At 29.8% G+C, this 27,210-nt stretch overlaps 1 long non-coding RNA gene across 1 annotated transcript in view; it reads left to right on the forward strand.

Moving 5' to 3' along the window:
* The first annotated feature begins 9,397 nt into the window (after window positions 1-9,397).
* Window positions 9,398-27,210, forward strand: part of LOC124419588 — a 78,210-nt gene continuing 60,397 nt past the window's right edge. The window contains exon 1 of the long non-coding RNA XR_006940703.1: window positions 9,398-10,069. This is a non-coding gene — a long non-coding RNA (uncharacterized LOC124419588). The remainder of the gene's footprint in view (window positions 10,070-27,210) is intronic.

A 27,210-nucleotide genomic window follows, 5' to 3' on the forward strand; every position in this document is an offset into this window, starting at 1 on the left:
AAATATATTATTTTAAACTGAATTTAATCACTCCTTTGGCAAGCCTGTGTTAAATTTATGGCTTCTTACTTACGCCAGGCTCTACAAAATTATTTTAATGTTTCTAGACAATAACAACATAATAGTGCTGCTTTCGCTCTGCAACTCTTACTCTGCAGCTCTCGCTCTGCCTTGTTTTTATAAACATGCGTACAATAACAAAATTTATCGTATGATTATGTATTTTGTTTTTTTTTAAATTTCTGTCTGAGCATGAAAAAAATTCAATTTTTGATGAAATTTTCAGAGGTTGTCTCAGATTTTTGCTTATATTTCCTGTATTTATGGACCGATTTTGCTGATTTTAAATAGCGATCATGTCGAAAGCATGTCTAACAGAATCATTGAAGATTCGGGTCTCGCCGATATCTGGGCCCTCCAAAAACTGATTTGACGAACACACAGACGGACAGACAGACAGACAGACAGACAGACAGACATAGCTTAATCAACTCCGCTATCTATAAGGATCCAGAATATATACTTCATAGGGTCGGAAAATTATATTAAAAAATTACAAACGGACAAACTTATATATACCCTTCCCACGAAGGTGAAGACAAGACTAGTCTTCACCCTATATTATATTTTTAATACGAAAGTCTTAAAGGATATTTAATTTGTCTAAGAAAATTTCTTTGAGTAGGGAGGTGTTCTTAATATGGGTGTAGGACTATTATTTTGAAGCGTTACATATGTTAGAACAAACGTATTGTAGGGTATAGAAACGGCAAAATAGAAGACATACTATAAAATTAATAAACATATTTATTGAAGCATTCGCAACTTTGTTCAATGTAAACAGTGATTTAAAGGCGCAAAAAACATAAAAGAAATCTTAAAACTATAATTCACAAACCCTTACAAGTAATGAGAAAATCGAATTAAAAACATACATATTTAGCTTTCTTAACTTCACGAAAAAGATGGCCAATGAATTAAGTAAGTATTAATATACAAATGTATATATTACATTATTAATAAGACATTATAACGTTACTTATATGTAATGACTTAGTAAGTGAATACGACAATAAGTCATTACTAAGTTTAGGCTAGTATTATGTTTATGTTTATGTTTTGTTTTTTTTTGTTTTGTTTTGATAAACTCCATTATTTTTCTTAAACCTAAACCACGGCTTTTCTGCAAACTGCATTAAAAACCTACTTTGACTACACAACATTTCAATGAACATAATTATCCTCAAGATGTTTTCTTTTTTCTTAAAATTTCTTTTGCAAATCATGGCAATAATTAATTACATACAACCTTAGTAAACGTTCTAGTATGTTTGTATAAAAAAAAAAAAAATAAATGTTTGTCCATCAAGATGATTACAAAAATTCTAGACGTTTAGACTTTTATATATAAAAATATAATTTAAAGTAAAATTATTGCTTCCAACTTCAATTTCATTAATCATACACTTGGACTTGTATAATTGACTGTTTTCGTTCATTATGAGGAAATTTTTCTTGTAATAGTAACAAATTAACAGCGAAGAAATTTTTAAACTTTATTATTAAATAAATATTTAAAAAAAGAAAATTTATATATTCTTAAGGCAGCAACATTTTAAGCCCTTAAGCTATGGGCCATTATTAATGTTATAATATGTATATTAAATAAATATTTTAATAATAGATTAGTGGTAAAATGAATGCACTAACGCACGTCTTTGCATTGTTAATGACATTTTACACTCAAAGAAATAAAACTGTTTTTTACTTCTTTAAGACAAAACCAACGAACTGATTTACTTGAAGTTTGCCATTATAATAGGTTTCACCTCAGAACGGACTTTATGTTAATTCTTGAAAATTGCGACCTATACCTTACATGGAAAACCATGCAGACGTACGGGCGGACATGGCATAAGGTTGATATAGGGCCTATAATTTTTCAAACATGTGTTCAAACATCAGCATGAGCGCAGAATCCCTCGCCACTACAGGGTGTGGTTCAATTATAATTAAAATCAGTGTCTTCCTTTATGCCTGGAAGGAGTTATAGTTGTGAATGGGCGAAGTGCCACGCCCTTATACAAATATTAAAAGTCGCATATCTCAGAAACTACAAGTTGTAAATATTTTATGGAAAACTTTAACATACATACAAATATTTGTGGACTACATAAGCGAAATGGCTATTGTGGTCGTGGAATGTGACATTTTAAAAAAATATAAATCAAATATTATCGAGTCACTTTAAAATAGTATTATTAAGGACAAAAAGTTGGCGGACTAGAAATAGGGGGCGTGTCATCTCCCATTTGAATTATATACAAAAATTAATTCATCTGGGAAACTTATAGGAATATGTTCTTAACAATTATCAAGAAGAACTTTAATACTCCTCTTATCGAAAAAGAAATCAAGCCGACGTGCAGTTCTGCTTAGCATCCAATATCCTGTTACCATTGTCAAAAAATTGAGGCAATAAACAACTTACATGATTTATTGTTTAAAATAATTGTCATTTTTATATACTGCTTACTGGTGTAGGGTATCATATGATCGGTCATTCTTTTCCATAGATTCTTATTTGTTCGTCAAATTGCTTAAATGCATTAAAATTAATGCAAAATTAAACCAATAAGATATACTCATATTTAGTGTAGGGCATCATATGATCGGCCTGGTCTGACTATTCTTTATTAACTATTATTTTCTCCAAAAAGTCCAGGTATTTTATAGGGAAAATTTGCGTTTCAAGTTCAAAACTTTGGGTGTCTCAGCTTTAAATCTTTGCATAATCTCCCAGAAAAAATAAAATGAAGTACTTCAAAAAGTATTGCATTAATCACCACTTCAAGAGAAGCAATAAGCGAATATATCAGTGGAATTGATGTTTATTTACTTCCAAAAAATAAATATATTTATTTTAAACTGAAGATATATTTGCTAGTGCTGACATTTTTACAATACTTTCTAGTTACTTACAAAAAAGTAATATAAAAACTACTGAGAATGACTTCAGAAGTAGTGAATTTAGAATCAAATAAAAAATAATCAATAAGTGTATATATATATATATATATATATATATATATTAGTGGAATTGATGTTTATTTACCTCTAAAAAATATAAAATAAATATATTATTTTAAACTGAATTTGTGATGTGATGATGTGTGAAAATCATTACTTCTTCAGGTCTTTTTCAGTACTTCCATCAGAACGAGATATGCACGGAGTTGATGGCTGCAAGTGATAGTCCTTTGAATTTGTCTTTAATCATTGATATAAATTGATATAAATAATTATCTATAAATGTATGTATACATGTATTGTTATTCTTAATTTTTTCTCATATTTATAATATTTATGATCAGTACCTATAGTAAATAGTACCTATAGTATACCTAAAGTAAATAAAAATGAATCTTGTAAACAAGAGATAAACATTATAGTAGTCAATAAACTTCAAGTACATTAACCCTTAATTATAAGGAAGATAAAAAATGTTTTTATTGCGATATTTTTAATATTTTTATTAAGGGTTTATATGTGCTAAACTATTTGCAATTAACTTATAGAAAAAAAAGTACAATCTACCGAAAAATAAATCGAAAAATGTATAAGCTTTAGCATTTAGTTTTATCTAATCGGGTAGAAAAAAATATATTTCCAACAAACAAGGTAACAACATTAAAAATATATATGTACGAAGTTGAATGGTAGTTTTGCATATTAGTACATTTTTCTATTGTAATGTAATTCATAAAGTAATGGTGAATGATGTTAGTAATTGCAAACCTTTTAGAGATTCATATAAATATAAAATAATAATAAATAATGATGTATAGTAGGAGTAATTAAAATATTTATTATTTAACAAGGCCTGTATTTAAGACACGTAAGTTATAAGTCTATTTATAATTTAATTGAGTCCCCAGAATATATTTTTGGCACCACTCAACAATCATATAAACATAATATAAACATTAAATGGTGTAAGTAACTATATAGTTAGTTACAACATGATTTCTTAGGAATAAATTTTATATTTATATGATTATAAATAGCAGCAACAACAAATAAGAACAACATCATAAAAATGCAACACCACTACGAATTCATCCAAGTATCGGTGTAGTGGAAAATAACAATGAACTTTAACAATAAGTGATAATATAAACAATGACTCGGATAAAAAAGTAGTTAAATAACAAGAAAAAATAAAGCATTTAAAATTTATAATACTATATAGATAGCGAAATATATTTGACAGTGAAGAAAAAGAATGCATTCAAAGTTAATGATGTATTTTGATAGTTAATGTTGGATTCAAAATGCGCAAACGCTTGGGCTGATAACTTAGCTGACGTCATGATGATCATATATGTTTATATAAACGGCATCATAAATAAATCCAGGTTGAAATTTGAAATCTCCGCTGTGCTGACTTCACTAATGTGGTGTTCGAAAAAATGCTCTGTCTAGTCTTGCTGGGGACTTTTATATATTTTTTGGAAATTTAAAATCGGCTATATCTATTCTATGTAGATTAAACAAAAAATTGTTCCAAATGACATTCGTATATCAAGTGTTTACTCTAATGGTCCTTCACGTATTTACCCTAATGGTTCTTTCGTCCATGATCATTTATTTCGGATCAGTGTTATAAAGTTCCCAGTTCGCTACTTTGAGTCTTGTATATAGAATCCGATATTTGTGTATATTGTGACTCTGAATGCTTTTATTTGCTAAATCGGTGGCGTGTCATAATGTGAACTTTGAACCCTTATCCATGATAAAGTGTCACATCATGGTATATTGCAATCCCGGGATAAAGAGTACAAATACCTCTAGTCTGCCGGGACTATGAACTGGCGTTTACAATTCCAACTTTGGCTTCAACTTGAATAAACTGAAATGCACCACATAATTTGGTACTACGGGTAGCCAATTACACAGTACACCGGTACTCACGTAAAGCACTTCGTCTTAAATGTAAAAGTCTTGTAACGTTTATGAACATTGTGATACTTTTAAACAGAAATATATTAAAAAATAGTTTAGAATTTATTAAAGGGACACTCTTATTCCGAAAAGAATTGCTGCCAATTGTGGTGTATAGGATTATTTTAAAGATTATCTTTCCTCAATGAATGCATTCCTTTATACAACTCTGAATGATGGCAGTGCATGTCGAATGATTTATAATATCAGCACTAAAGAAAAAATGCTGATGATGATCGCGTGCTAAGCGCCAAGATTATAATTTAAGAATAACAATAACAAAAAACACCATTCTAACGAAGAAAAAAATAGCAACAATCTTAGAGTGCATGATAGTACAATAGTTAGAAAAATCTTAGAATGTATTATTTTTTCAACATAAATCTAATTGTGCAATTTTTAGATTTAGCTGCTACTCTTCCTTAACAATTTCACAGAATAAATGCTCAATAAAGTCTGTTATATTATTTTTTCTATTAGATGTTCTTGTTTTTTTTTTGTGGCTTTAAAAGTAATAATTTTAAATGTTGTCTTTAGATTTTATGAGGCATTCTACACAAAAAAAAAATAAAAATAAAAAGAAATGATTAAGAAAATAAAAACTATATCTCATCTTAACATGGCAGTAAATAGAATTTTAGAGGTATGAACATGACTATAAAATAATCATCATGTGTTTGTATGTATGTATTCATTCACATATCTAGTCTTAAAGAAAATAGTTGACATGCCAACAGCAAAACTTTGCATTCACTAAATAAAGTAACAAACTACCTGCTTTAAGTTTAACTATGAAGACTGAGACTGCCAGCCAAGTTGTTGTTAGTTAGTTAGTTTTAGTATGTATGCATGTAGTTTGTTTTGAATTTAATTTCAAAACTTTCACTTTCGATTTAAGCTTCTCACAGCAACAACCAACATCGCCACTACCACTACTAACGATATTAACATCAGCCAGAAATATACATATTTGTCTTTATACGGACTCAGCCACACACAAACACACAGACATTTATTTCCTCTATAAGGTGAGGAAGTTGTGCTGTAGGGTTCAAAAACCTTTCGATAAAAGTTTGTTTACACTTGGAATGTATGTTTGTACGTATGTATGAATACTGACTAGAGTAGTTGGATTGAGCTTTCTTCACAACTAGAGTTAAGCCATAAGACATCCAATTATTTCAACAAAGTGGCAAGAAATTACTAGATTAATGTAAAAGATACATAAATATATTTTTTTGTAGATCTCTTATTGATGTGGTAGCTTTTAAGCGTTGAAATGTCGAAGTTTTGCTGAAAATAGGTGGAGTAATATTTGAACAATTATAGCAAAGAATACATTGTATTTAATTGTGGTAAATCGGAAGTGATTGATTTGTTAACATAATGTAGAAATATATTAGGAAATGTTGAAAAACTAAATGGAGATCTATATATTTAGCTTAATTAGTTAATAAAAATAGTTTTATGTGATTACATAAAGGTTTTTGAGGAAGTATTGCGTTAAGAAAAGTTATAATAATCCTTGATGTCTATTACAACAGAATCGTCTGTTACATGTTGCATGTTTCAATTTCAGTTTATAAAATTTATTTTCAGTTTATGGGATACCTATTTGAGTATATAAAGAATTTACGAATACAATTGACAATTATATTTTCTGATATAATTTTAGGACCTAATAATGGAACTAAGTGAAATATGCAGAAAGTTATTATATTTCTATAAGGATCCAAGAACCACAACAGTTTGGCTCCATTTAGATTTGTTATTGGTAAGGCCCGCTTTTTAAAATTTAATTTTCATATTGTAGTCTCTATTACGCAGTGGACGGCGAGTCAATGTTGACTTTAACTATGTGATTAAACATTTCATTTGGGAGTCCAAAATATCTATAAGATTTGGAGTAAACATCAATTTAGAAAAATCTTCACTAACGTATAAAATTACGGATTCTAGTAATACTTCCTTTGTGTATGATAGGTACCAGTCAATCTTCAAGCACAAGCACTTTGCTGAAGTATTCAAGCTATCTAATATCTTAATATAAAAGCCCCTTGAGGAATAACAGGCATCATGGCCCGAATCCTAATACATACACCGACATAAACGCAATCAATAAAATTAATAGTGGGGCCGACCCCAACATCAGGAAAAATCTTCCTGAGATTGAGTACCCTTTAGATGTCATGAAATATGCATTTATAGTGAAATCCTCATCAACTAATGACCCATTCCAGTACATTCTATAACCTTTTGAAGGCAACGTAAACACACTGTTGAGATGGTCCTGTTGATAAGAAAACAAAATATCCAGTGTTTAAAATATAGATCCTGCTCTTTATTTCGAGATAATATGACAAAAGGAGTAGAAATTTTCAAAGTCATTTCAAATCCAAAAATTGTATCAACAAGTTAAATGATGGACCGCAACCATAATAGTTGCAACAGCACTGAGAACTTCCCTGGAGTAATAGATATACTAAAATAGTACTATTCTCCTGTCGGACAGAGTAGTCTTTCCCGATCGTTCACCAACTTATATCAGTTCCATTCTCAGATCATAAAAACGATTAGTTCGACAAACAGTGAATATTTGATTTCGCCAAATGTATTTAATTTTCATCTAACATTGAAGATCCCCCAGACATCTAAAGTTATTCGCAAAAGAAACAATTGCGAGTTTCTTTGCCAACAACTGGGATCTTGTTAAAACTTTTGGATAGATGATAGTGTGATAAGATCACAACAATATTTAAATGGAATATTTAGGTTTACACGTTTCATTCGACAATTTAAAGTGATAAGCTCCTCAAATGTTATATAGTTGAACTGAAATAAAAAGATCGTTCGTGATGATCACTTAAATTTTATAGGTCTTGAACTTTTTGTACTAACATTTAGTCGTGAGTATGTTAAACGATAATTTTGTTATCAAGCATTATGTCACATTATGTATATAGAAATTTATTTAGATATTTGCTTAGAAGGAAGTCTTTTCCTAGATAGAGTCGTTCCTAATTTTGAAGAATATTGCATTTTGAATTCAATTAAAAAATGTATTAAAGCCGTGATACACGGTTGTCAGATCTAACAACGTTGTCAGTAAAATGTCTAATAATCGTCTGAATTTACAGTGTTTCTTTTGAAACGTTGTCAGAAAAAGCATTACCACCGTGTATACATAGCATTAGACAGTCGGAATTTGACCGACCGCAGGGGTTTTAAACTCTGAGTAATGTCTTCTTTAAATCTTCATAAATGGATTATTTGTAATACATGGATTTTATGTCACTGAGCATGGATATTATGACATTTAAGAAATATGTTAATATTGAAATTCTCTCATTAAATATGCAATTTAAAATTGCAAACTGAAAGAAAATTTTAAAAAGCACTTATTTCAAATCAAATTATGCTCCATTTATTCCAAAGTGATCAAAAAAGTACTAGAAAGCCAAAAAACAAAAAAATCAATTTATTCCTAATATTACATACAATAACAGAGAAAATCAATTTTTAAAGATAAAGAAATTTTTAAATAAAAACGCACGATATACCGAAACATATATACAAATATTTACGATTCCAGAAAGAAAAAAAAAAAAGAAACTAAATACTACTACTAAACATACAAAGAAACATGTTCAAATACAAAAAAAACTGATCCAAAGCAGCTACATATATATATATGAATGTACTCAGAAAGATCTAAGAAGTATAGTTGTTGTACTAGCATCAATGTTTAGTTTACCACCTAAACTAGAAAAGAATGAATAAAATCAAGAATCTTATTCTTTTGCACATGAACAACTATGAGGAGAGTATATCATGTGAACTGAATGACTGCCAGGAACATAATGGTGCTGTTGTTGCTGCTGCTGCTAGCTGACTGGTTTGCCTGTTAGTCTGCCTGCCACATTTTCTATGGTATAAAACTGACTTGGTGTTCCAAAGTTATTTACTAGTTTTTTTCCATCCATTTTTTTCCTATCTTTTTTTAGTGAATATAGTTGATGTTGTCTATTACACTGTTTCTATTTTTTACAGCTTTTGAAGGAATTATATAATTTCGGAAACCGATGTCAGAGTTTAATTTTGTGCTATAAATTGAATTATTTTTTCACAATGATATTATATCTCTTTTCTCTTCAGTTTTAATTATTATTATTAAATATTGTGATATTTAGATCTCACCCGTTAGAACCCGTGTTTTCAATATGGATGGACATGGTTAGATCTTCTTAAAATCGAATAAGGATCGACAATCTCTTTCGAAATTCATGAATTCATAAAGTCATATGATTTTAAATAAATTTACCTTATATACACAAGGAAATAGTGTAAAAAAGTATTTTATTCGGATGAAAATAATAATAGCGAAGAGGGGGATTTCTCACACAGGGGCATAAGGTAAAAATAACCTCAGCTAAGTTCACTGGGGCGAGGTTGAATGAACTTTTTTCTTCCATGAAAGACAACACAGCAACAAATAACAACAACAACATCAAACTAAGTAATGGAAAAAGTTGTTAACGAAGACAACCAAAAGAAGACCAAAATGATGATCATGATGTTGGTGATGATGGAACAAAATGAAAATATATTGCCGCAAAAATTGTTTTTGTTGTTGGTTGCTGGAGAGAAAAAAACAAAACAAAACAAAACAAAGTATTAAAGACAACAACCATATGAAAAACATTGACAACTGGTTACAAATGAACCAGGCAAACAAACGTATAACTAGCAACCAGCCAGTCAGCCAACAACCAACCAACTATCATCATCATTATTATTGTCAGCAACATACATACAACAAACAGCAATAATATTAAATAAAAATAACAACAAATTTGTTATTGAGAGTGGGAAGTAAAGGAATATTTACTGTGTATGTGAATTCATCTACAATGTAAGAGTTAATGTAGCTGTTGTATGTACATATTTTGTAATTCATTTACAACTCTTGCCAAAGTTGTCGTCAACAACAGCAACAAGTCGACCAAAATCATCATCATCAACAATAACAGCATCAATATACTGGGATATAATGATTATGAGAATGGTGAGAGTTTTAAAATAACAAGATTTTGTTTGTAAATTAAAATGTAAATCATATTTTAGTTAATGGAATAAAGGCTGCCAGATATTTTTCTTTAATTACAATTGGGAGTTTTTGTGGGATATATGTAAATGACTTTGGGTATTAATGTTTTAAGGATTAGGATTCTATAGTTGATATTTTTTCAATTTCGAATTTTTATGACTTTCTTGATATTTTTCAACGTTTGGACATTTTTCAAAATAAATATTTTATTTTACCAACTTTTATTTGTAAAGTCGATTTTTTAACTTCTTTCGGCTTCTCGACTTTGTTAGCACAAAAATGGCAACTTCGACTTTTTTCAACAAATCTTAATTCTTCCTTGATTTTAAAGTCGATTTATAGAACTCAAATGATAATGCGTGCAATTAGGTTTATATCTTAGAAATAAAGATTGAGGAATACTGAATAGGGATCTGTCCAGAGAAAGTTAATTTCAACTGTTCAGTTTTTCGGATCTGATGCACAGAGGTCGCCTAGAGGTGAACTTTTGAGGCTGCTCTAAGACAACTTTATTATATCGTATATCATTTGTATGTCAAAATTTTGTCAGCTTTAAAATAAAGGCTTACCATCCATTGATAGACGGATAGATATCATTAAGTCGAATCATAAAGTGATATTGAGTAGATTTGAACATCGTTAGATAGGTCTATATATTTTTTTATTATAAACAGTATTTATAAAGTACTATGGTAGTTCAGGTTGTAAGAACCATGAATATAGAAAAACTAAGTATCATTACATAGTCGGGTATGGATACCCTATACCAGTGAGTTTTTTAAAAATTTAAATTATTTTTTTAATAATAAAGTATTAAATTTAACTTTTACTTTAATTCTGGAATATTATTACTTATTATCGACAAAAAAATTTTACTAGCGGACTCATATTAAGGTAGGGGTATATATGGACCAATCCTTATAAATGTTGGTAGTGCAATTTACGACTATATCAAAGTTATTTATGTATAATTTCATCGTGTTATTAGATTTTATAAGAAAATGTTGACCTTCAAGTCATTTTCTGAAGGGAGAACATGCTGGAACATTTAACAGAATTATGAGCTCAAAGCCCTATTCAGGGGGTACGGTAGAAGAAATAAATCGAATCAGAAAGTGATTCTGATCCTATTTGAGTTGCGTAGGTCAATGAATGAAGGACCAATACTTTTGGTTATTACAAAAATCAGCACCGCTATATTGGTGCAGGATATAACTATGAGTTTTCAAGCTTTAAGTAAAGATATCTAGAAAAAGATATATCAGATCTTAATTAAGTCTTTATTTTAAAGTTAATAGACTTTCAGCTGACACAACATTTTACAAATAAAGTTGACTTGGAGCTATTATAATCTTAAAGAGTCCAAATAATTACGTTTTCTCAAATTTTAGATTTTATAGAGAAAATCTGAAGTCAGTTTCCGATTCAGTGCTACTTAATCTTTTAGAATCTTGGGTTTCGACTTTTTCGAATTTTGTTGGCCTGTGTTACCAAAATTAAAACTATTTCTGGTTGATTGTTTTCGATTTTGATTGAATAAAAATACATTTACCGAATTTATGCCACCTTAACAATTATGTTAACTTCTAAACATAAAATGTATTTTAATCATACCCATCCAACCTCCTTCAACTTTAAAACTTAAATAAGTTTATTTTTATTTACAAACAATTTAATTTTTCTATAATTATCACATTTATTTTTAAATGAAAAACTCAAGGTAATTATATTATATGATGATGATGATGACGGTGATGTCAAAGTAATTTTTTCTCTTTTTAAAATCATTATTAAGAGAAATGTTTTTCCATATAAAACTCTCTTAATAATAAAAGCAAAAAACAACTCTTAACATAATTTTATTACACTGATTTTGTTATTGTTGTTTTCTTTGGATTTTTTATAGGTTTGATATATATTTCTGCTGTTTTATTATTATTTTTCATTTTTTTTAATATTTTGTATTGCTTTGTAATGGTATTACATCAAAAAGTTCAAAGAACTCTATTGGTCTACACGTGCTCCCAAGTAAAAATAAAGAAAGAAATGAAATATACATACAACAGCTATAGGAATGAGTATAAAAATTTATGAAATCTTTTTTTTATAAATTTTTTATTTAATTTTGATAAAGCAATCATAAAGACATATACTTACAAGTATGTGAGTTTGTAAGTTTATATAAAGTTGTACATATATTTACTATAATACGAAATGTATAACATATGTAGTACATACTTTCATATATACATTCATATGTACACACATATTTATATGCATAAATATGTTTAGAGTGAAATTTATTAATACAAAAATTTGCTAGTTTTACTACCGGGTGCATGAATGACGACTGACTGACTGAATAAATGTATGAATGAATTGTATTAATGTTCGAGCATGTTATAGTTCATAAAGAAATATGTATTGTTTTATAATTTAATGAGCTTTTTATTGACTGTGTAGTGTGTGTGTGTGTGTTTTTTCTGTTTCTGCATAATTGAGTTTGGCTTTTATCGTCATGTTGGAAATAGTGTAAAATTGTTAACATCGGTTTTAAGTGTTGACATGTTTATGGTGGAATTTATTAAGTAGGATGGCTCTGATACTAAGTCGGCTTTATCAAAGATATTTTATATATTTTTGTTCCACATTAGTCATTGAAGGTGCCGAACTGAGGATACCTATATACCTTTCTGTTTTATCGATGTAGTTAGTTAAAAAGGAGGATGTATAAGTATACATCAAATTCGAAGATATATATACTCCTTTCACATACAAAACTAAACCGCTGGACTTTAAATGTATTTGACTTCTCCACATACTTTATTTTGACATATATCGATCATTTTTGATATGTTTTCGAAGGATATCGCAGGATATTAACCTTTTGGCATGTAGTGATATCAAATTCTAAAAATAACGTATTTTTTTCTTTGGAAGTAACCATTTATTGAAGCTATTAACTCAAAATAAAGCTCCCAATAGAGAAAAATGTTAAAATAGTCTTGAGACACCAGTGTCCCGTATACGTGAAAGAGTTAACTAGTGCCTCCGGTGGGCATCTAATCCACCAGACTAAAACACTAACTACTGACCTACGTACCTTATAATGGGATATAGTTTTCTATATCCTGCTTAACTTTATTTCAACATACATACATATTACTCGTTATAAATCTATTTATTATCAAGAGATATACCCAACTACATTCCATTGATTGATTTCGATCTTTTGTCGAAAACTGAAATTCAAATATCACACAGAGGCCAGATTCCACAATGCACACAATTGTTGGGTGCAATATAGGAAAACTAAGAACAAGACTAGTGAAACTCCTTCGCTTCTTTTTCTCTATACAGAAGTGAATCATAAGTCGACTGCTTCTAAGCAGAGTCCGAGATGAGTGTAATCTATCTTGAAAGGACTTAGGACAAAACAAAATAAATTTGAACGGAAAGAATCTGAAAAAATAGAATACTTTTTCTGCCACTGTCAGGACTTTTATGAAGTGAGGTTCGAATCCAAACACATACAAGATATAAGGCTACACAGCCGAGCGACACAATGTACAAACGATCATAGAAATTATAAATCTACCTATAGGTAGTGATTCCGAGGTGAGTGTAATATACATATTCTGACAGAAATACGGACACAACTATATCAATTTGGACGGTAGGAACCTGACTAATTCCGACTATGTGGTAAGGATATTTTGAAATACTTTCTCTGTCACGTCAAGCGTTTTACGAAGTAAGGTCCAAACACCTTGGAGAAATGTCATAACAGAAAAAGCAGACACAACTATATAATTTTTGACGAGAGGGATCTGACTATTTCAGAGTATGCGGTAAGGATACATTGGAATACTTACTCTGCAACTGTCAAGCTTTTCACGAAGTTGGGTCTAAATACCTTGGGGAAATGCTACTTATAACAGATATAACAGCAATTAGCATTATGTTTCTTAATCATCAGACTATTTCCTTTTAAAAATGACTCACTCACAATAAAAATGTGCATATGAAGGAGTGCACTACAGGCCAGAAGTGTCCTAGATGTAATATATACATCTAGTTTAAATGTATCCTAGTTTTTAATCCAAGTTAGGAAGAAAACAATATGTCGAAAAATTAAAAAGTAAAAGTACATAGGGTAGAAGGGGGACCATACGCCAGTTTTTTTTTTTGAGGCGGCCTCAAATTAAAACCACAATACATATTCTTAATTTTTTTCTTGGTTCGGATACTTAGATATGTTGGCTTTAGTATTATTCCTTTCAATTTTTCTTAAGTCATCCTCATGTACATATTTTTTAACTTTTCCGCACTGACTAAAAACGGCGATACCGCCCCATCCATGGGGTAAATGCGCCAAGGGGATGGAGCAGATTTTCCATTAGTAAAATGAAAGAAAAAATTAGAAAAATAAAAACTTATTTTGCTGTTTTATACCTTAATTGAGTAAACAAAGCATAATAAATCAGATATTTATTGTTTATTTCACAAAACTTAACAAAAAAGTTAAAACAAATTATTACTGATTTTTTCTATATTTTAACCAAATTTTGTTCTACATCACAAACATTACATATATTTGGCGCATGTGCCCCACGGGCTGTTCTGGGGTTTAGTTTCAATTTTTTCGGGCTTAAAATTATATTATCGAAAATTTTATTATGTCTTATTGTTCACTATTATTGACATTCTAATACTGACCAATATATTTTTTCTATCACAAAAATGATAGATAATCGATAAACGAAAATAAAATTTAATAATGCGATAAAATCGATTACTCGGTTTTCATGTTATTCGCATTGACGGATGTGCCCCTATTGAGAATGATCCCCCTTCTACCCTACTAGCAAATTAATTATATCACTAATAAAATTTCCTAAATTGTCAGATTATAAAACATATGAATATCGAAAATCTATATGTATATTCTATGTATCCGTTGTGGCATTTTTCCACATTATGCACTTTCGAATTTATGAAGTATTTGCTTACGTACTGTCCCTATTCTTGTGGTAAAAAGGAAAAAAACAGACTACAATGTCTGTCTAAAATGCAAATTCTATAACATAATGATATAACTCTCCTCACAAATCCAATATGACCTCTAATTACTGACCCAGAAATTGTTTGCAAAAACCTTTTGCAAAGAAAATTTCACACTAAAATTTCAAAATTATTTATATTCATGACATGCTGGTGCATGCTGGCTTAACTTTCATTCATCCATTCATGTCTGTAATGCATTTTTGTAAGTTTTTATTTTTTACAAAATAAATGATTTCTGAGTGAGACCCACCGACAGCAGCTTTGAACAGCAACGAAAAAAATATATTTAATTGTCATACTTAAAAAGACTTGAATGCCTAAAAAAAACAACAACAAAAACCATAAGCCAAAACCCGGTAGTTTATTAAAACAAAGCACGATTACAATGTGATAATCAAGTGTTGTCTGTAAATGTTTGAGATACATGGTATGGAAATGTGTGTGTGTGTCACTGTGTGTGTGTCAATGTGTGTATGTGTTAGTATGTTTGTCAAGCATAAAATTCCAAAGAAAAACAATTAAAATGCACTTAAATAAATAAAAGAAAACACGACAACCAGTAAGAAAAACAGACAGCAACAATGTTAAAAAAATGCAAAAAAACACTGAAATTTTTGTCAGAAAACGCACCTTTGGCTATAAAAAAAAAACCAACAACAAGTTGTTTTTTTATTGTAGTAGTTGTTTAATTTTAGGACAGAAAAAGTATTTAAAAGTCCAGAATTAAAATGTGGCTCAAATAAAAATACAAATGTCTAAACTGAGGGCAGGCACTAAATGCGTATGAGCATTCTGACGCATTTTAAGAACAAACTTTAGTGCAGCCACAACAACAATAATAAACTTAATGCGTTTACACATGCGCAGACAAACAAATACACACTAAAATATATACCCAGCAGTTCTGATTGAATATCCCGAATTGTTTCTTTTATAAAATGCGAAAAAATTAACTTTAGCTTTAAATACAAGGTTGTCATATCTTACGTCTTCCAGAAAGTGTCAAACATCCCAGTGCACTTATATCTTATCTGACATCGTGTAAACACATGTCGTTGCCATTACCAGATCATTGTAAGATAGTTGTCTGACAATTGTTCCGATAAATTATTTCCATTGATAACACTGAATGTTAAAAGAAAAAAATTTAAGGGTTAATTAAAGTGAAACTGTTTTGGCAATGTCTTACCAAGCATCTTTCGCCGTACAACAAACTGACAACAGTGTTAACTGACAACTTTTTGATTGACATTCTTTCTTCATTACAAATATGTCATATAATCAAAAATGTACTCACTTGAGATAACCTTAAAAAGTTACCAAATTCTTACAACACTGCTTAAAAAGGAAACATTAACATCTCGTGGAACTACTGGGTATATACACTGCCTACTTTTTACCACCTCTGGAGGAACGTTGTCGAAGTGCGTGTATATTTTGCTGATTATCACCAATTCTGGCTTACAAATAAAAATATGTAGGTTAACCGTTATTAAGAACAGCAACGAATATTCCTACTCGTATCACAGTTTTCATTTACAAAGAAAGCTTAAATAACATACTTTATTTAAGATTTGTTTTTAAGTCAGCTTTCATATCAGATTTTATATGTATTTGTTTGCTTAATTTTGCTTAATGGCAACCTAAATTTTGGATCAACGGAAATTACTTTATTCATTAATGTTTCTAAAATATTTATGAAAATCCTTTTACAGGAAATTAACGTTTTTTTTTCAATTTTAGATTAAATAAGGTAACGTAAAAGTTTTTGTATAACTTGGGCCAAACATAATGTGGAAATGGAAAAATTCTAGGACATTTCGAATTGTTTCAAATGTAATAAAGAAAAATGTGCGCATATTGTTTTTGTCACTCCATTTGTAACACATCAAAATATTCGCCTAAGACCCATGAAAGTATATATATTTTGAATTCTTATTAGATTCTAAGACTAGTCATGTCCGTCCGTCTGCCTGTTGACCACGTAGAAGGAGCTTGAAATTTTGCATAAATATTCTCTATTTATATAAGGTCCCTTTCAGAAAATATCTTTAACGCTCATTACTGAATCAGAAGTGCAAGTACTACGATGAAGTTCGATATAAACAAGTTTTGTATAATCTTTTGTCTTTAACAAGTTCTGTGAGAATCGGCTCATAATTGACCACATCCCCATATAAGGTTTCCTTCAAAAATTTACTTTGACGCTTTTTCCTATCAGATATGAAAGCAGAGAGATGAAATTCGGCATTAACAAGTCTTGTATGAACCAAAATATCTCTACTAAGTTTTGCGAAGATCGGTCCATAATAGAAATCCTCCCCCATATAAGATTTAAGTTTTCTTTTATTAAAATGTAAAACAATAGAGAACAGAACTAGAACAAAACTAGAACAGAATTAGAACAAAACTAGAACAGAACTAGAACTGAACTATAACTGAACTAGAACTAAACTAGAACTGAACTAGAACTGAACTAGAATTGAACTAGAACTGAACTAGAACTGAACTAGAACTGAACTAGAACTGAACTAGAACTGAACTAGAACTGAACTAGAACTGAACTAGAACTGAACTAGAACTGAACTAGAACTGAACTAGAACTGAACTAGAACTGAACTAGAACTGAACTAGAACTGAACTAGAACTGAACTAGAACTGAACTAGAACTGAACTAGAATCTGAACTAGAACGAAACCAATGATATGACTTATTTTAAATAAACAAATAAAATTAAATATTTCAAAAAGCTAAAAGTTTTGAATCGCAACCTAATACAGTAAGATGCCAAAGATTTTGATTCTACTTATATATGAAATTCGGTTTAAAGTCCATATAGGCATTAAAAATGCTAATCCTTTAAAATTTACATGGAACTCTAATTATTCCGTCATGTAATTGCTATGTTAATTTTACATAACTCAAAATAAGAAACGTTGTATTTTGTTCTCTTATTGAGGAAAACTGAAAAATTGTGTACGTGATTGAAACCATGCTGAATGCAATTTTATATGTGCATTTACAAAATTGTCTGTCTATACACGCTGAAATCTTAAAATTAAAACACTTTCTAAGAACATTGACCGTAAAGTGTAACACAATAATAAAGTATACTTGTCAGTAAAATGAATACTACTTTGTGTGGCAATTTCAAACTGGTTAAATCGAAATTTGTGGCAGGATATACAATTTATAACAAAAGGGAAAATTAACATGAAAAATTAGCGGTTTACGGGAGGAACCTTATGTCCGATCGAAGTAATTCACAATTCATTCATTAAATATAAACCAGAGAAGAGGCACCATTTTCAATAATCCAAAAAAAATCGACTTGAGCGTGAAAATCTCACAACGAAGAATTAAATTTCTAACGGTCTGTAAGTCAGTTTAAAAAACCAAGACGCTCAGTAGAATTTCTAAATGTTTATTATACATTTATTACCACATTGTAAGTGAATGATTCGTTAGATAAGTTAAATTTGATTTGCAAAAATATTTAATAGATAAACTTCTACTTCTGTGTATAGATTTTTTTAAAATTAATAATGCATTTAGAAATACTTACCATATGGTGGTGGTGTTTAGCTGAAAGTAAAAGAAAATATATGCAATTTTATTAGAATTGAATAAAGTGTCTTTAAAATTTTTTTGATTATATGATCAAATGAAATATTATTTAAAAGGTGGTTGGCATTGTCAGAATATTTAGACTGAAAATTTTTCGTATATTAAAGTATTTTATGGTTTAAAAACTAAGAAATTTTTAAGGAGTATTAAAAGGACAATGTGTCAGTGACCCACATATTGACTGCAGTTGAAATCAACTGAAATTTTAATAATTAGAGAGAGTTGTTTAATATTTATCTTAAAAAAGCATATGTTTTTTACTACAAATCTATGGTTTTCCTTTTTTCGAATATATTTTGCCAAATTTTAAAAACGCAAGTAGATCTCAAATTCATCCACCACCGGATGTTACAGACAGCAAATACTAAAAATTTTCAATCTATTGTTATGAATAATTTCACTTTTTTAAATCTTAAAAAAACACCTTGTGTTTTCCCCCAATACAAAGAGAAAAAAACCTTAACAAAATTTTGTTTTATTAAATTTGATATCCTTAATTTTTCATTGTTTCTCCACCAAAAGAAAAAAAGTTTCATTCATAAATATTGTTTGTCGCAGTAATTTAAATCGAATAAAAAAAAACGAAAATATTGACAAGACATAAATGAAAATCTTTCAATATTTATTGACCGTAACCAAACTAGAACATATGAAATTTCCAAGGCACGTGTTGTTTGTTCAAGATTCATTTTCATCAACTTCACATAAACTCGAAAACAACAAAATATTACAAAAAAATATTTAAAAAAAAAACAACTGCTGGCATTGACGGTTTTACCTTTAAAAATTAATTTGTGGGTAATTTGATACGAGTAAATAATTCAAAGAAAATACAAACAAACAAAAAGAAAATTGTTGAAATTCACTTTTTTTACTTTTGATTAATATTTAATGAAATGGAATTTTATTTTTCTTAATGACTTTTGTTTTGATTGCGCAATGTGTTAAATTAATGATGATCATCATCATCTTTCTTTAAAAATAGGAAATTAGTTTGTTGATCTTGTAGATGGCGTTTCCTAGAGTTCATGTTAAGGAAATTCCAAAGTTTTTATATTAAGGAGAGTTTTTTATAAGAATGTGTGTTTTCCTTTTTTTCTAAAGTAAATATTTAAAATTTTACAATTTTTAATGTACAATAGTACTGTTAAGTTAAAAGTAAACATTTTTGGGGAATATAATGTGGTCATTCACTCATTGGTTATAAGGGTTTGTTTAAGATTACATTACATCTCCTTATAAATCTAAAGGAAACACATCTCTGCTTGATCATTTCCTCGGCCGTGTGAATGGCTCCAAAATATATTCCCAACACAATTGTATAAGGTTGGAAAGGTCAAGGACCTATCGATTTATTAACAATGTATGTTTGATGGACTTTGTCATTCCGTTTGTAGCATCCAAATAGTAGTACCACCGAAGATGGATCAGTAGTCCATCTTCTCTGTCATTGTCCAGCTTTGGAAATTTCACTCTAAGCTGGACGAATGTTCCTAATTATTATTTCTAGGGATCTGTTCCCATTTTTTTCTATTCCCTTCCCACTCTTTGTCTCTCTTTCTGCTATCCCTATTCTTCTCTTCATCTTACAGGTCAAGTTAAAAAGGGATCATTCTTGGAAACAAGTAAAGCTTGAATTTCGGATATTCGATGCAGCCACCTGTCAAACTTAACTTTCATACATCTTTTATGCCTTTTATGTGTTTTAGCTAATGATTCCCTCTCTCACCATTTTCTCGTAAAATGGCATTACATTGAATTGAAACCTCTAACATTACGAACATATTTAAGTTTGAGGGTTAATTTATATTTTTTTTCAATATCATCTTGAATAAGGGACTTCTTTATATAGTTTTGCGAAATTTATTCTAAATCGGATGAAAACGAAAAATATTGTTGTATGATTTACAAAAAAATTCAATATTGCATAGCTTGAGTTTGTTCTTCACAGTTTATGGGTAAATGAATAAATGTAAAACCAATTTTAAATCCAGAAAAGTCGGGTAAGCAGACCTGTAACTAGTTTGGTCATCGTCGAACAAAAATAAGTAGTTATTCACGCAAAAAGTAACTACTTACACTTTCCTCCAATTTTACTTGCCTACTTACCGGGTATGCAAAGATTTTGCTGGGTTGATATTTACAAACATTTCTAACAGTTTTTTCTTCGAAATCCTCAAAATTATAAACAGGTACTGCTAATCTGACTTTTTCTTAACTTGAAATATTTGATCAAGAAGTAGTCGCTATTGAAAAACATTTTAATTGTGAATAGGTATTTCACATATTATAAAAAAGTTCATTGTTAAGTTTTGCGATACAAATTTCACCCAAAAACCAAAAATATACCGTTATACAAAGGAAACAATAAGAACAGCTCAAAAAGCAGTTTAGGCCAAATAAAACTTCGAAATGCATATACATTTTAATATGTATATATACAAATGTATAATATAAATACAAATGTATAATATAATAATAATGATGTGGAATGTGTTACCGATGCTGCAACCTCCACATACAAAGAAAAATAAAATGCAGTAAATATTGCAACTTAAGATGACTGCTGACTGTTTTTTTTTCTTCTGTTAGCTAAAGAATTAACATAAAGAAACCAAAACAACTGAAAAAAGACTAAACTGAGAAGAAAAGAAGAGAAAGAAGGCTCATCATAGTTTATAATGTCTTCCTGGTATTGACCTGTATTTAGGTCACTCGAACTTGTTTTGCGGTTTTAAAAACCAGATAATAACAGCAACAAAAACAACATTTACAAACAAGACAAGAATAAGCATCTTTTAGATACATACTGAAAAAATACAACGGTTTTGTTGTTGTTGTTACGTTGCAACAAAGTTACAAAAAGAAACGAATTTACTAAATAAGAAAACTTAAAAAGAGTTGATACTTAAAGTTTTCTAATGAAACGTTTTTATAAATATCTCGCATTTTTTGTTTGTTTTTTTTTTTTTTTTTTGAAAAACATTAAATTTTATAATTACTTAGTATTTATTTTTTTTTTTTAAATTTCATTTAAAAAAATTTCTTTATTTGTAATTTAACACTTGTATAAAAATTGTTGTCGCATTTATTTTCAATTGTCATTAACGAGGTTATTTTTAAATTTTTTGTTTCTTTTTTTTAATTCTGTATATTTTTCCCCTTTCAATTGTGTAAACAAACCCCCTTTTATGGCCAAGTCCAAGAACTTAAGTCAGCACAAGTTTAAGTACTTGACAAAGCAGTTGATTTTGCAGAAAAGCTTTAAAGAAATAAGAAATAATATTCAAAAATCGACAACAACAATGAATTTAGATATTTTAATAATCTCTCTTTAAAATGCGAAACCGCTGACCTACATTTTAGCCACGTTAGCAAAATAAAGACTAATTTTTTATATGAAAAAAAATCTAAATAAATATTTAAATTGCGCATATAATGTTTATGACGAGGCTACAATTTGACTTTTATTTGTATTAACAAGTTTGACTTTAAAATATTTTTTTTATTACATATGTATATTATTATAAGTTAAGTCAATTATTTTTTTTAGGAAATAGTGAAATTTTTTTCTTTATTAAAATTTTGCTGATTTAAGGAAATAAACTTCTTTAAGATTTGGATTCTAAATTCTATCTGAGTTCTTCATTAAAATGATTTTAATAGACACACCAACAGGCGGACATGGCTTTATCGACTCCATTAACTAAAGGACTCAGAAGTTATTTTACATAAACGGGCAGAACCAGGTACAGAATTTATAAAAAATACCTAAATTTGACAATGATTTCGTAAATAACTATAAAAGCTTCTTCAGGATGCACATAATGTCAAAGTGCTTTTAGAGAACATCACCGCTGACCCATTGTATGTCTTTGCATGCAGGTGACAAATTTTTTACATGGTTCGGCCCGTTTATATAAAAGAACTTCCAAAGATGCGAAAAAGAAGTAGAATTCCATCCATGGAAGTACTAAAAATGACCTGCAGGAGATATGATTTAAATACAGGTTAGTTTGATTCCAAATTCACTACATCTAAAGTCATTTAGTTCTTTTTTTGCTGGATACTTCTGAAGTGGTGATAAATGTTATTCTTTTGGAAGTACTTCATTTTATTTTTGCTGGGAAGCTATCTAATCTACCGCGTAGCTTTACTTTCGAGAAGTGAATACATAACTTCCGTTTATAAACAAGCAATTAGGATGACCACTGCTAAATAAGCAACAGCACCTAGAAACGTTGTTGGTAGACTGAAACATGAATCCATCGCACTGTGTTAAAGCTGGTATGATCAATTTAAATGATGAACTTAACCGGTCAGCGAAGAAAAATTCATTGTTATCACTTGTATCCATCACCATTCCATTTCGGATTCATTCTATACACTCATTGAGAGTCTAAGTATACGGATGGGTAAGGCCAACATACTGCAGTTTAATATACATGTGAAACTAACTCATTCTCAATGATTAGTCCTACAGTCACTGCTCTGAGAGGTAACTGTTGTCTTCTCAACCGAACTTATCCTGAATTACAAATTTTACAGTGCATCAGACTTTTAACTAACATTTCCTTTCGCAAATTTGAGTTTAATGCACCGTCACCAACACGTGCACCTTAAAAGGTGCTCTCCAATAACCGGGACAAAACAAAGTCCGAAACTCTGCCCTATGGGCTACCAGCCAATAATTAGTCCCACAGTCAATCTTCTGTGGGATATCTTTTATCTCAGCAGCATCACTGAACTTATCCAATATTAGAGACTTTACCGCGTATCACAGTCTTTTAACCAACATTCCCTTTCTTTCCTTCTTTCCATTGAATTGAGTTTTCGATCTTAGGTTTTGAAAAATAAACCACACAACTGCATCAGCGTCGCTACGGGAGCTCAAAGTCGTGCACCTTTGACATGTCAATTACTTATAAGGTTGTCATTACACTGAAGGGACATGTTCAATAACCGGGACGGAACAAGGTCCAAAACTCTGCCCTGTATGCTACCGGTTTCTATGATATCAACGATTAGTCCCAAAGTCACTCCTCTGTGGAGTAACTGTTGTCTCGGCAACAGCACCGATCTTTTCCAGATTTACACACATTACTGCGTATCAGTCTTTCAACAAACATTCCCTTTCCGCCGATTTGAGTTTTCGAGCTTAGCTTTAGCATCGCTATTTACATATCACCTATATTTTTTCTGGGAATTTGGTCCTATACCTAGGACCACTTTTTTCTAATATGGGGTATAATTTGAAATATATTTTAAGCATATATTAAGAACATGCAAAAGATTCCAAATGAATATAAGTACATATTTTCTGGAAAAACCACAGAGTTATCTACATAACTAACACTACTACTATTATTAAAACGTCTTCATCTATTGCAATATTTTCCATTAATATGAGATAAAAATGTTTATTACAATTTTTTAGAACATTAGCATCAATGAAAATCCACAAGCATCCTATTACACTTACTAACATTCCCAATTTAAGGGTTAAAACTAAACGTTTAATTTAAGACCAAAAATAAACATGTTAAAAAGCCACATTAGTTAAAAATTCATTGTGTTTAAATCTTAATGATTAAGCAAATATTATTAATACGATTTTTACGGTGCACAAACAAAGACAAAATAATCCTGACAGGAAAAAGACAATTCTACAGATCAAAAGCATTTAACATGGCTTGACCAGAGATCATCATATTGCTTCATTGTTCAAGAGTACGTGCCCTTTTTTTCGAAAATAAAATCTCAAAGAAAAATTCCACTTAAAAGTGTCAACAGAAAAAAACGAAAGACAAAAAGGAGCAAAAAAAAAGGATAATACCAGAATATTTGTTTTAAAGACTACTTTAGTAGCCAAAACAATATTATGACAACTACCTGTATTTTGCGTATTTGGCATGGTTAAATGTACAAGAAAGGAGCAAAAAAGTTATAATAATGTTTACTAAATGTCGTCTTGGAACATTTAGTGGATTTTTCGGTTAGTCTTTTGATCGGTATATTTAGTTTGTTTAAATGTGCTAAAATAATAATAATGTTTGACAAGTTAATCTGAATATTAATGGTCTTTAACATCTTTGTAAAAAGATTGGTACTTTTTAGGAGAACACATTGTATATGACGGCATATACACACACACATACATATTTATTGTTATAACCTTAAGCCACCAACTGGCGTCATACAATATTTTCCTTGACAGGGATTAAATGACACAAACGACTGCAACAATGTATAGTAGTTAAGACAAAATAAAGTTGCAACTTTAGAAGGCGTTTTAAAAATGAAATTCCCTTATTTTTATTTTCTTTCAAAAAATAACAACATTTTAAAATGATTTGTCATTAATTATAGTAGATCCTTTTCTTTAGTTTATATTTCGTAGAAAAAAAAGAAAAGAGTTGCATCCTTTTTTTGATAAAAAATATCAGTTTTGTCACCAAAAAATATGCTGATAATTGCTATGTTTTCTGTGCAAAAATTTCTTACATGTGTTTTAATGTTTCTCTACATCTGCAGCTAGAAAAAAAACACACAAAATTTGTCCTTAAAAACTTTATAGTTCTGTCATATGTTGTAATTTGTTTGAGTTTTTTTACGGAAATATAAATCCTTTTATTTTATTACAATTATAGAAAAAAACCTCCACTCGAATCGATGATGTTGTAATCTTTTTATTCAATATTTTGAGCACAGGACTTCCGTTTGTTTGTTAAAAGGATCGATTTTTTTAAAGGAGTTTAGTTTATTTTATTTTCACCTTGGCACGTGAAAGTGTTGTGTGTCTACTAGCACGAGTATATTGTAAGACAGCTGTAAAGAGTTGTCAAGGTTAATAGAACTCCCCTTAAGTAAAATAAAAGGGTTCGATTTGTTTGATTGATGAGTGATGAGAGGAGTGTTTCTAGTAGTTTTGTAGAGTGTGCATAACACGTGTGATCAAGGGATTGTAAGATATTCGATTACATGCTTATTAATAAAGAAAGTTCAGGGAATTTCTTTGAAGTTGATTTCTAAATCAAGTAATATGTTTAGCACATAATTAAAAAAAAGGAAGCTGTAAAGGGATTGGCATCATTCAAGTATTTTATTTAACTTTTATTATATTTGCCAAAAGTTTATCTACATCCTCATAGAACTTGGTAAATTTAAGTTAAAATAAAACTTACTTATGTATTGACAAATTCTTTAAGATATAATATTTCTAAAAGAACCTAACGAACAAGGATGGAATAAAGTGCGATATTAGTTTGTTAATTAAATATATAATAGGAAGTCATTACTCACTACCAATACTTTAAAAAAGTCGAAGGATTGAAAAGTATAACTCAGAAACTGGTCTCAGAAATCGTGTTGCGTAATTTAAAAGCGCCATTTTTGTTCCTTTTGGAGACGTTTTGAGACAACACCAAAATAATGTAATTTATAAAATATTACATGCGATATGAAACCCCTTCCTGTAAATTTAAAATAAATACTTAACATCTGACATTTCTTATTTCTTTTTCGAAATATCTTCACTTGAAGCTTGATAAAGTTTAGAAAACGATTCCTTCGGATTCAGCTCGGCTAAATACTTTAGAAACGTATAAATGTTCTCTAGTTTAAAAACTTGTTGGCCTGTGTGATTGGAGTACATGTTCATTTTAGCTAATCCCAAAACTACTTCTCTGTAAACATTATTAGATTACATTAACATGTTATTTTTTAATAACATGATTGCATTAAACGGGACCATGTAGCGGATTATGTACTCCCATATGAGGACATAATCTGACGTTGTCCTAACCTAAGACATCACAAAATTAATTGGAGTAACTTGTTGTTCATATATTTTAGTTTTAGACCAGCGCTGGTCCTATTTCAGTTTTTGCAAATTAGGTACAAACTTATATAAGTAATAACCTTGATTCATACATTTTATGGAAGTATATCTGCCCTTAAGGACTAATAGTAAGGATTCTCTTATAAACAAAAATAAATGTCGAATCTTAATGAAGGAGAAGCAATTTTAATAAAGAAATTTATATGAAAACGTATTAGGGACACTAAGAAGCACCGGCACTCAGCAACGTGCGATTCCCTTCTTATATTTTAAGACTAGATCCGCTTTAGCTAGATGCTAAAGAATATGTTTTAAAACCTTCATAGATGGGACATGAACCAGTTGAAAAGACTTGACAAATTTAAGATCATATTGGATGCAATCTGCGACAAATCACGATATATCACTTGTATAGGTTACCATCCATCATCTGTCAATCCACTACACTTCTCATTCACACAGTTATATGTAGAAAACAGTCATTTAGAGAGAACAACAGCCTACACACTCACTTCGGCAACAGCACCGAACTTATCCCGAATTATAGGCCTAACTGTGCATCAGA

Source organism: Lucilia cuprina, chromosome 4 (genome assembly GCF_022045245.1).
Source record: "Lucilia cuprina isolate Lc7/37 chromosome 4, ASM2204524v1, whole genome shotgun sequence".
Taxonomy (NCBI): domain Eukaryota; kingdom Metazoa; phylum Arthropoda; class Insecta; order Diptera; family Calliphoridae; genus Lucilia; species Lucilia cuprina.